The 12,781-nt window shown below is 35.9% G+C and overlaps 1 protein-coding gene across 1 annotated transcript in view; it reads right to left on the bottom strand.

Moving 5' to 3' along the window:
* LOC131855421 (inaD-like protein) overlaps nucleotides 1–3,878 on the bottom strand; it is a 232,420-nt gene extending 228,542 nt beyond the window's left edge. Inside the window, exon 1 of the mRNA XM_059206696.1 lies at nucleotides 3,738–3,878. The gene's annotated coding sequence lies outside the window, so the exon portion shown is untranslated. The remainder of the gene's footprint in view (nucleotides 1–3,737) is intronic.
* Nucleotides 3,879–12,781: the final 8,903 nt, after the last annotated feature.

Below are 12,781 nucleotides of genomic sequence, written 5' to 3'. Positions count from 1 at the left end.
AATCTATCTATATATAATATAAACTACTTTGTTTGTAGCTGTGACGTGGTCGAGTGGAATGAGTAGTCATGCTCACTAAAATGTCCAGACATGTGGCGGCGTGGTGGGCCGGGTCGTTGGGCTCCCTAAAATATGGTAGAGCGCAGTGATGGCTGGCTCATCCGTCACACTCGTGAACGAGTGCTGCTTGTAGGGACTGGTCTGCTCTTATCACTACGACTGATTTAATCTTATTGTGTTTTTGTATTTGAGCCTAAATAAATTAGTGCTGGTTGGTAGTTTGTATTCACACGTTTCGACTTGTAAAATGTGAACATACAACGATTGTTTAAAAGAGCAACACACAAGTTTCTTGGTTATTCTTCTTGTGATGAGACAGCTTTCCGAATAAGCGGTAGATTTGAAAAAAATTATGACTATTCGAAGTGCTTAAATTAAGTTTATTTGAATAAATGATTTTCTATTCTATTCTATTCTTTCAAGTAGTAGGACATTCGCAAAATAACACCTAAGACAATTAAATAAATAATTCAAAAAGCCATTTATTAGAATCTAGCTGTTTCCGCGACTTCTCGATCACGTGGAATTTAACTTTATTTTTCTAAAATAAAAGTGGCCTAAAGAGCTAAAAATTATTTTGTTCGTCTTAATTTATTCGTTCCATTAGGTACTGATAGGTTCAAACTAATACATTTACATCCTGCATCATCCCTTATTTTATCCCCATGGGGATTGAATCTATCAAAATCCTATTTAAACGAACGTCTTCATCATAGTAGCTCCAATCTTTAATTTCAGTTCAATCAGTCGAAAATCTAAGAAGATTTATACAAATTTCATCCCCTTTTTTTCACCTTAGGAGTGTAATTTATCGAAATCCTTTGTTAGCGGATGCCTACGTTATAGTAGCTTTATGCATGCAAAGTCTCAGCCCGATCGGTTTAAAATTGACAAAGTTTCATACAAACTTTCATCCCCTATTTTATCCCTTGAGGGTAGAATTAATCAAAATCCTTTCTTAGCGGATGCCTACGTCATAACACCTACCTGTATGCCAAATTTCAGCCCGATCCGTCCAGTGGTTTGGGCTGTGCGTTGATAGATCACTAAGTCAGTCAGTCACCTTTAAGTTACATATGTATATTTAGATATTCCGCCAATATTTATTGTTTTTATTTAGTTTCTTTTTGTATACCACTCCTCTATTATAATAGAAAGGATAACAAAACGAGCAAAATATAACAAGTTCTCATATAAATGACAAATGGTCGGACAAAAAATAAAATGGATCCGTGCCAACCGCAAAAGCTGTGAAGTTGTGCCAATTTTCTATAAGACTTGTGACAGTACGAAGTTATCTAAGCAATATTCTCAGTAACAACCGCATATACAACGAACTGTTCTGATCTATTGTTTGACATGATGTCTACAGCTACCTTTTACCGTCGCACCGCTCGCCATCAATAGGGATTTCATCCCCACAAGCTGGAACCTAAGTGGTCTCGGAAATGGCTGAGCCGATTTTGACGGGACTTTTTTTGGCAGGTAGCTGATGTAATAAGGAGTAACTTAGGGTACTTTTATTTTAGAAAAAAAGTTAAATTCTAGTGTAGCTAGTTATAAATATAAAAGGGAGTTATTGTTACACTAATATGCCTTAACATCATGGAATATTATAAGTTTTTGGGATGATGGCTAGTATTTTTTATAGCATTTTGTTCACGCTATCTCTGGCGTATCAAATAAAAGAACTTGGACTTTACGTGTACGACACGTAAAAATGAAGAAATTAATAAAATACCTACATATTTTCTATACTATTTAACAATGGTAGCCTAAATTAACTAACTGGGACTTCTGCTAGTGAAAGACCTGTCAAAATCGGTCCAGCTGTTACAGACATTAGTAAGAACAAACAGACAGACAAAAATGTACTAAATAAAATTTTTGATGTAGGCTACGTAAATACTTTCTACAGTATATACTTTTATATGAATTTAGTGTAAAGCTGTTAATTTGAAATTACAAATATACACCTATCTGCGATTTCTGCTAGTGAAAGACCCGTCAAAATCGGTCCAGCTATTACAGACACTAGTAAGAACAAACAGACAGACAAAAATGTACTAAATTAAATTTTTGATGTAAGCTTCGTAAATCATTTCCACTCTTATATGAATTCAGTGTAAAGCTGTTAATTTGAAATTAAATTCAAATTCAAAATATCTTTTTTCATGTAGGTCTATTACAGACTCTTATGATATGTCAAAACTACCGTCAGTTCGGAATGATATCGAGATGAGAGGAACTGACAAGAAACTCAGCTCGTATTTTTTTCAAATAATAGTGGAACATGTTTATAATAATACACAGTCATAAAAATTCAAATTTGGGAGAATAGAGTGACCACCAGCATAGGCTATCGCAAAGAACAAAAAATTTAATCAGTGTTCAGCCATCATTGCACTCAACCATATTTGAGGAAGCACATCGACCCGGCCCACCACGCCGCCAGAACAAACAGACACTTAAATTTTATTTATTTTTAGGTATACATGAATAATTATTTAGTATAGGTACAAAAGGCATTTGAAAAGTAACACTCCCTCACGGGCTGTTTCTTGTCAGTACTTCCTGGTAAGTCAGTTTTTTTTACCACTATGGTGGCAAACAGGCATATGGCCCATCTGATGGTAAATGGTTACCGTAGCCTATGGACGCCTGAAACACCAGGGGTGTCACGTGTGCGTTGCCGACCCTTAAGAAACCTTAATATACCCTTCTTGAAGAACCCCATGCTGTAGTCTCGTGAGGAAACCTCGGCAGGAAGTTCATTCCACAACCTAAGTGTACGCGGGAGGAAGCTCCTCTGAAACCGCGCTGTTCGAGACCACTTAGGTTTTCTACTGACGGTAGATTTGGCTTATCATTGGAGTCTGTGATAGACCTACATGAATGAAGATATTTTGAGCATAGAGCTGATGTTGCAAGTAGAAGAAATATAGGTAAGTATAGGTTAATAAAGTCTATATAACGACGACCTCGGTGGTCCGCTAGTTCAGCACACCGCCTTACTTCCGATGGTCGCGGATTCGATTCCTCGCTCGGCACAAACATTTGTATTCATGAGTGTTTGTGTCGGTCTGGGTGTTTTCTATCTATAATATGTATGTTTTAAAAAATATATAGTTATCTGGTACCTATAACACGAGCTTTAGCTAGCTGAACTTGGGACTAGATGGCGCTGTGTGAATTGTCCTGATATTATTATTATTATTATATAAGTATATACATATATTGCATAATGTATTATTTCCTTTGTGATTATTAGTTCATTCATAATTTCTCAAGAGAAATTATTCCAATGACGCAGGTGACTCTACCAATGATAAAAACGGCAGTGTCCTCAGGCAGGCCATATGCTTGCTTTAAAAACATTTACAGTTGTTCACAAGTATTTAAATATAAGTTGATATCATAAACAAATTTTAGTAGTAGATATATTCATATTACATTTATTTTCGGTTTTAAAAACAAAGAATGCAAAATCAACTGATCTAGTAGCGGCGGAAGGCCATTATTTATGTATAAGAACAATGCTGTAACTGAACAATATCATCAATTGTACCATCTGATAAAAAAAAAACAAATTTCATTATCTATGATTAGATAAATAAACGGTCCCCATAGACTAACGCACATAATTATATCGATTTATAATAACAAGAAAAACTCACCCAAAAACAAGAGAATCCGTTCTGTTTGTTCAACTTTCCTGCGGCCAAAACTGTATTTAAAACAATATTAATGTTGGTTATAAAGATTTGGAGTAATGTCTATGGTTTCACTGTATTTTTTTATTCATTATTTGTGTGATTATTTAGCTGTATGCGATTCTGTTGCCGCGAGCGACGTCCGGTCGCGTTGTTGGCCGCGCGGGACTGCCGAAATGGCGGGAATTGTGACATGCGCTTTCGGCCAGAAATCGATGGGGTTGTGGCGAAAATGGCTTTTATGGAAAAGTGGCTCCTACCAAATTTCGTTGTCAGCTATTTTTAGATTACTTTATCCTTATACTGTTTAAATAAAACATTCCGTCTATTTCTACGCGTTATATATTATATTATAACTAATTCTTGTATTTTTACTAAATTAGATGAGATTTATAACGGATTCTAACATTATAGACTTGGCGTAGGTAATACCATTGCTTTTAATCTATATCCTGATATTCAAAAAATAGAAAATTCAATAAAATTTTCACAGTAACGATAGTATCGATAAACGATATATATCGATAAAGGATTGTGGACAGTTTTTCATTTTTTGTTCAGTATTTTCGTAGACAGTAAGACAATTCTAAAATCTGTGTAGGTACTAAGGAATTTCTTGAGTTAATATTCGACGTCTCTGAGTGCAGCGTTAAGTATAAATATTTAAAATATAGTTTATTATAAATATTAAACACTAATATGCGTACTGAGAAACTTTTTATAGGTACTAGCAGGCTGCCCAGGTTTCACTTTTTTTTATGGATGACAATGGAATGGTGTACCCACCTGCGCTAACGGTTTACACTGGCAGAGCATCAGTGGGGGATGACAAGATGAGCATGAGGTCAGGTCAGTTAGCCCATCGCGACAAATTTACCAGGAATTTATGTTTAATTTATATGATACAGGAAAGTCCATCAATTGGTTGTTTTAAGAAAAGGTTGAAATCACACTATTTATCGACCTTAGTATGATTAGTTTCATCATGTATTTTATTATTTGTATTTTGTTTAATATATGTAGATATCTATAGTAATTGTATATGTATGTATATATATATATATATAACTTTTATTAATGATTATTTTATTTATTATTGTATATCTTATTATAATTATAATATAATTAGAACTTTATTTAATTTGTTGTATTTTAAATGTTTTATTTTTCTCAACTTTTGGACAGGTTGCACAGGTGTTACCTACTCACTAATAGCTATGCCACATTGTTGGGTTGACTGGTAGAGATCTCTCTTAGAGATAAGTCCACCTTTGCTCACTCTGTATATGTTTAAGTTTAGAACTGAATTTAAAAGTGCAATAAAGAATATATATAAATCGTTTAAGTATTTTTAAATATAACCATTGCAAAGATATATATCGGTATTTCCTGTTTATAACATTAGTTTCATTAGCAACAAGGGGAAATATGTCAGAGACGAAAAAGAGATCGGTGGACTGTGTTAAAGATTACAAGTGAGTGTATAACGACACGACTGCGAACAGAGAAAAATGGAAGAGAAATACATATTACGCCAATCTCAAATTACTCATTAATTTGAGATTGGTTAATAAAGAAGCAGATAATGAAATGAACATAAAATGACTAGCTTATAATAACATATCATAGCAGTTAGAAGTTAGAATTACACTAATGAGTGCGTAGCGATTTCTATGTTGATTATCGCATGCCTCTTACTTGTTACACTGTAATTATTATATATAAAAAAACATCTATTCAAAAGGGGAACACACGAGTTTCTTGCTCATTCTTCTTGTGATGAATCTGCATTCCGAATGAGTAGAAACAAAATATGACTATTCAAAATTGCTTGTAATGAGTTTATTTGAATAAAGATTATTTCTATTTCTATAAATACGTACCTATAAATAATGCACTTTTCAACATACTATATTTGTTTAATTAAATTTTTAAGTAAACGGCCTAATTATAAATTCTCTTTTCCAACAAATTTCTCATTTCATTGTCTTATTTGTGGAGCGTTTTTTACCCTTAGATGATCTCCACTTCTCCCCTCACAACCATCTCTTGCCACCTAAATAATTTCTTGCTCTTAAGACTTTATTTTCCCTGAAGACCATTATTTTTGATAGCACAAATTATACTCTTTCTTTTTCTTACCGCTCTCATCTTTCATTGTTTTTCTCCCGCCCTCGTAGCGGTTTCTATGTTGTTTGTCGCAGGCCTAATCCTTGTTAATGTAAATATAAATAGAACAATATTTCTTTAAAAGAGCAACACACAAGTTTCTCATTCTTCTTGTGATGAATCTGCATTCCGAATGAGCGGTAGAATAAAACTTGACTATTCCAAAGTGCTTATATTAAGTTTATTTGAATAAAGATTATTTCTATTTCTATTTCCACCTTCGTCTCTTTCTCGGTTTAACTTCTAATCTTAATACTAGATGTCTCTACAAGTCTATTGCTTCTAATTTAACCACTCTTCACGACAGAAGTCACAACACAAATAAAAAACTTTACCACCAGTTATAACGCATTTACCCCTTCATTATCATCGCCTTGTCTTCATCACAATTGATGCTAGTAATAACACCCTTGCACAATTCACCAGCAGGGTGAAAGGGATTTTTAGTTATGTGGACTAACAAACCCACCATTAGTAATGTACCATGTCAGATAGACCTCCACGTGGATCCCCCTGGGAACCATCATGATAAATTTTAGGTGAATTTACCACAATGCGCTAACTGACCTGACCACGAGGTCATCTTATCATCCTCCACTGGTGCCCCGTAAACCATAAGAATTCATATAGCTTAAGAATTCGCTATCTTTTCCAAAGCTAAGTAGAGCTTGTGTTTTGGGTACTAGACAAGTAATGCAAATAGTCACTGATGCCCCGCCAGCATCTGATATTATTAGACCAGGCAGGTGCACCGTTATTTTATTACTAATTAAAAAAAACTTCTTCCGGGCTGCGATGATGATGATGATGATGAAAAAAAACTTAGCATCAGGTCTGAACTAACTTAGCATCATCACCACAGAAGCATTTACCATATCATTGCTTTGGCTTCATGCCATTATTTGATATCTGCTTCCACTGATTTCTATCAGCTTTCTCTTTCAGACAGTCATCTTTTCGTCTTTCAGACAGTCATCCAACTTCTTTTTACCATCCTCTCCATACATCTCATATGTTAAACTGCTTTCACTGATTTCTATCAGCCTTTCTTTTCGTCTTTCAGGCAGTCATCCAACTTCTTTTTACCATCCTCTCCATACATCTCATATGCTAAACTGCTTCCACTGATTTCTATCAGCCTTTCTTTTCGTCTTTCACACAGTCATCCAACTTTTTTTACCATCCTCTCCATACATCTCATATGCTAATCTGCTTCCACTGATTTCTATCAGCCTTTTATTTTCGTCTTTCACACAGTCATCCAACTTTTTTTACCATCCTCTCCATACATCTCATATGTTAAACTGCTTCCACTGATTTCTATCAGCCTTTCTTTTCGTCTTTCACACAGTCATCCAACTTTTTTTACCATCCTCTCCATACATCTCATATGCTAAACTGCTTCTGATTTCTATCAGCCTTTCTTTTCGTCTTTCACACAGTCATCCAACTTTTTTTACCATCCTCTCCATACATCTCATATGCTAAACTGCTTCCACTGATTTCTATCAGCCTTTCTTTTCGTCTTTCAGGCAGTCATTCAACTTCTTTTTACCATCCTCTCCATACATCTCATATGCTAAACTGCTTCTATGATTTCTATCAGCCTTTCTTTTCGTCTTTCACACAGTCATCCAACTTTTTTTTACCATCCTCTCCATACATCTCATATGTTAAACTGCTTCCACTGATTTCTATCACCCTTACTTTTTGTCTTTCAGACACTCATCCAACTTTTTTTTTAATACCCTCTCCATACATCACATATTCTAAAAAAATGGGGGTAGAGCTAAAATAAAACAGTTATATGTATCCATATTTGTATTTATTATGCACGGTAGCTCACAGCGACTACATCTCTAATGGAAGATATTACAATCATCGTAGTCCGCGGTGCACTTGCTCATCTGTGACTTAAGTTAGGTTAAGTTCCAGTTAATTGTGTATCTCTTATCGAGTTATGTCCCTAATCAGCTTTTTAAGTAACCCGTCTTAGGTAGCTCTTAACAAGTTACCCAGGAATTGTTGCGTTTCAAGTCTATGCCGGAGCAAAGGGGCCCCGAGGCCCCAACCTTCACGCGAATGACCAGTATCAGTCAGTCATCTGTGTCAGTCAATCGATTGACACAATCGACTACACATATGACATCTTATATCAAGCTTGCACTATAATCGAGATGTTAAATCGATAAATATGATTAATATGTACAACTGGTTACTTGTTTAAATCATCCATTTATAGTCTAGATATTAGTATTTATTATGAATTTTATAAAATGTCAATACCATTTGGTGTATCTGTGACTTTGTATCGATTGACGCATATAATCTATTCTCTATTTGACATATCGATACCTTGTAACGCGCTTATGCCAGCACTATACCATCGTCTAACACTTCAATATGACTAAAACCCGTCCTAACTTCGTATCCTTTAATACAGGATGGGAAATTTTAAGAGGAGATAGGTGGATCTTATACCATACGCGAAGGAGTGAACAAAAATGTAGGTATAACTATTTTACATTTGTGTTACTTTTAAAATTTTATTCATTGTCTGGTATTTTGCATAAAAAATAAAAAGACGCTAAAGCACGCACCATTGAAGAACGCAGGAATGCGGACACTGTTTGCGCGCGCGGTGTTACTTGTTCTTTGTTACATGCTTTCTCCGCGCATTCTTTCTCGTTCTCTTTGTCTACATTTACATGCACATTCTTTCCTGCGTGAAGGCCGATTCGCGCGTTCAAGAGCGTACTAGTAAAGGCAGGTAATAAGTATGTCATTCTTCTCACAATTATAAACTGTTAATTAGAAAGAAAACCAATTCTATGTGAGAAATGTTAGAACGTACTGCGTAAAATAAACTTCGCGATTTAATCGCCGAAGAGTCAACACTCTAATCAACGTCTGATCATGCCTCGTTCAGAGGCGATATGGGTGTAGACTCAATAACGGTCGGAATTTGATCACCATTAGAGAAGTTCGTAACGGTAGCCAAGTTTCCACACCGAACATTTGTGGTCTCACACATGCTAATTGTAGCGAAATTCCATCAAGCAAAGCAAAGCAAACCCATCAAGTAGTAAATAAACATTGTTAGGGTTTTGATAATGATCATACCAAGTAAAAGACATTTGTGTCAAAATTTACTGTAAAAAATCTTTGTAATATCTCTACCCTTATAACCGTATTCTTAGATGAAAGGGGGTTATTAGTAATGTGGATTAATGACCCCCTTGCTTGTAGTATACCATGTCAGGTTGACCACGCAGTATCCCCTGGAAACCATCGTGGTAAAATGCCATTTGCCAAGATAGGCTCAATAACTGGACTTCATGGTCATTGCAGTACCCGTTATATCAGACGGGTGCAACATTCCATCATCATCCATTTGTAGCAACAGTTTCTACACGTGCCACCATCCACTTCCTAGAATCCTTATCGCACGGCACGTGTAACATTATAAAAGCAGCTGCGCGACCTGCAGCTGCGCTTAAAAGCGACACGTGTAAAATAGTATATACTATTTTACACGTGTCGCTTTTTAAGGCCGAAATATTTTTACAATAAAAACACTTCTATTGTCCGTCGAGTGTATCATTGAAACTCCCAAATTCTCAATAAGTAGGTCATATACCTAACCCTAAAGGAGCGTGTAGCGACACGTGTAAAATAGTATATACTATTTTACACGTGTCGCTTTTTAAGGCCGAAATATTTTTACAATAAAAACACTTTTATTCTGTCCGTCGAGTGTATCATTGAAACTCCCAAATTCTCAACAAGTAGGTCATATACCTAACCCTAAAGGAGCGTGTAGCGACACGTGTAAAATAGTATATACTATTTTACACGTGTCGCTTTTTAAGGCCGGAATTTTTTTACAATAAAAACACTTCTATTCTGTCCGTCGAGTGTATCATTGAAGCTCCCAAATTCTCAACAAGTAGGTCATATACCTAACCCTAAAGGAGCGTGTACATACACCTCCATAAACATTAAAACCCCTCCATTTCCTTCAAATCCTGATGAATTCATTACTATAGACTGACTTGACATACTCATTCTATCATCCTCCACTGGTACCCCGCCATTTTTTTTTATAGCACAGGGGACTAACTAGCTTTCGGCTCAGCTGATGGTAGATTACCGCCGCCCATTAGCACCCGCAACACCAGGGGAATTGCAAGTGCGTTGCTGGCCTTTTAGGAAGGAATAAGCTCTTTTTCTTTCAATATCATATCGGTTCGGTTATTTCGATAGCACAGGCGGGTGCATCATTTATTATCATCATATCCATCATTGTTTAGCAGATAGGATCAGTCAACAGTCACAAATGCAACGCTTACTACATTATTATATTGAATTACAACCTACAATGCGATTACAATACAAGTTATTATTAGTCAATCGTTAATTCCGTCACATTTTTAGGATTTCGCCCCGTCATTGTCACAGTTGGTCACATGAGACACTATACTGTGACGTCACATATTTTACATCTAGAAACGATTAAATTAACAAACGGCAGTATCGAAATTACTTTTATTTCCATTTAAAATATTTATTAATAAAATGTGACGTCACAAAATGTATGACAATGTCACTCTTTGTCACAAAGTGTCACACTTTTTCGACCCCCTCCCGGCCCCATAGTGTGACGTAATTAATGAGCGACCCCCTTAAGTGACCAAACCATACAACGCGGCCCCAACCTTCGATACATCGTAAAATAATTGTAAACATTGGCACTCCATTTATTACATACTCGGTGGGCACGTGGTACACGTCGGGCCGCAATTGTTGGCTACACTTATTAACACTTCAACTGCTGAAAACTCGAGTAAAGGCAGTGAGTATATTTACAAAAGTCGTACGTCCCGAGCCGACGATTGATCTTCCTTCTTTCTAATCGAATGGTTTTGGCACGGTTCGTCCGGATGTTACTTGATAATATGAATTTAAGGCGAGTTAAGGTACTATGTACTGGCAGTATGCAGCGTATACCTTAAGGGTACATTCTTACTAGTATCGAACGGTCCAAGCCGACGTTTGCTTAGAAACGCTAATCGAATGACGGTACGGGCCCTCCAGATCGAACCTGAGAATTACAGCTACAGTAAGAAGTACAGGTTCACTCGCCAGGCGATAGCCACCTGCCCTACATTACTGATAAACTGATAAGTATCCATATTGACGATTGATTATTAGACCCCGCCTTTGTAAATGCTAATCGAATGACGTCGCCGGCACGGACCGTCCGGACCGAACCTGATGAGTAGTGCTTTACTCGCTAAGTTGTAGCCACCTGTCGTACAATTCTGTTAAGTGTCCGTGCCAACGATTCATTTCTACGCTTCTTTGTAAATGCTAAACAAATGTCGTCAGCACGGTTCGTCCGAACTGAATCGAATAATTTGAGCACAGGTTTACTCACCAGGCGGTAGCCACCTGCAGAGTTAAGATCTGCACAATGCAGCACACCTTAATTAAACTACTTTACATATACGATTGAAACTTATTCCACAGATAGGATTCTGGTATGCAATTACTATAAAATATATGTTTTAGTCTAGCAGTTCAATACGCCATCTTAATTCCGAGGGTCGCGGGTTCTATCGCCTTAACACCGTACATTTCTTACAAGTGTACGGTTTGAACCGACGGTTCAAAATGCTAATAACGTCGGCACGGCTCGTCCGGACTGAACCTGACAAAGCAAGTACGTGTTACTCGGCAGACGGCAACCAACAGGCGAGTTTAGGTACGCACAATGTTGCTACCGTTACTAAAACGTATTTACGTATCAACGATTATTAGTAACCGGGCCTACACAAGGCTGTAAAGATCTATATTGCAGTCCTCACAGCTAACATGTTAGTAATATTACAAAACATGAGTCGACTTTTAAAATCCGCTTCAGCAATTAAAGTGTTAAATGAAATCAAAATATCAAATAATTATATCATGCTCAGCCAAACATATACAAATCATTTATACAACTATAAACCTATACTACATTATATTGTAATCACACATAACAGTATTGGTTTACAAATAATATAGGAAATAACACTTAAAACTATATACCGCTTATATTACAATTCTTAAATACCAACAGATCATTCGGTTTCTACTTAATTTTTACTATATATATAATAAATATGATGTGATAAACAGTTTTACATGTACAAATAAATAATGAGACACTATAAAACATTAATTTTTATTATTACTAATACTATATTCACTTATCTAATAAATTAAATCGTGTTAATGTAATAAAAGTGAATAGCGAAAATTAAATAGAAGATTTGCGTCTAAGTATGCGTTCAGATTATAGTATTATTCATTTTATACATAATCTATATTTACTACGTCATAGCGACGTATTACAACGCCCGTATCGATTCTCCTGAACGGGCGTTTCAACGCGATAGGTCTCAACGACCGGCCCGTATGCAACTACAAAAAGTGTACTTGTTACTCAATAGACAAGAGTAAAAATCGAATAACAACATCACTATTCCAAATTACACAACAGTAAATCAAATTACCCTGTTAAGAAGACATTGTATATCTTAAAAATTGTGTCGTCAGCCTTTTCCAATGATATCTTTTTGTTATTAATTTTTATTTTTCTGACAGGCGATAGAGTTCCGCAGAGATTCAGTGCGACGTGTATACATCAATAAATTATGAATAAATAAAACGCAGTCTTTACAACAAATACTGTTTCTTTAGTTTTTATAATAAATAAAATACACTAATCGGTGAACGAAACTTCACCGTATTCTTTTAGTTACCTTATGCAGACGACTATCGCTTGACATATA

This window comes from Achroia grisella, unplaced genomic scaffold, assembly GCF_030625045.1.
Source record: "Achroia grisella isolate CSIRO2021 unplaced genomic scaffold, CSIRO_AGI_Agris_v1 utg1419, whole genome shotgun sequence".
NCBI classification, from domain to species: Eukaryota; Metazoa; Arthropoda; class Insecta; order Lepidoptera; family Pyralidae; genus Achroia; species Achroia grisella.
This window is presented reverse-complemented; position numbering and strand designations above follow the sequence as displayed.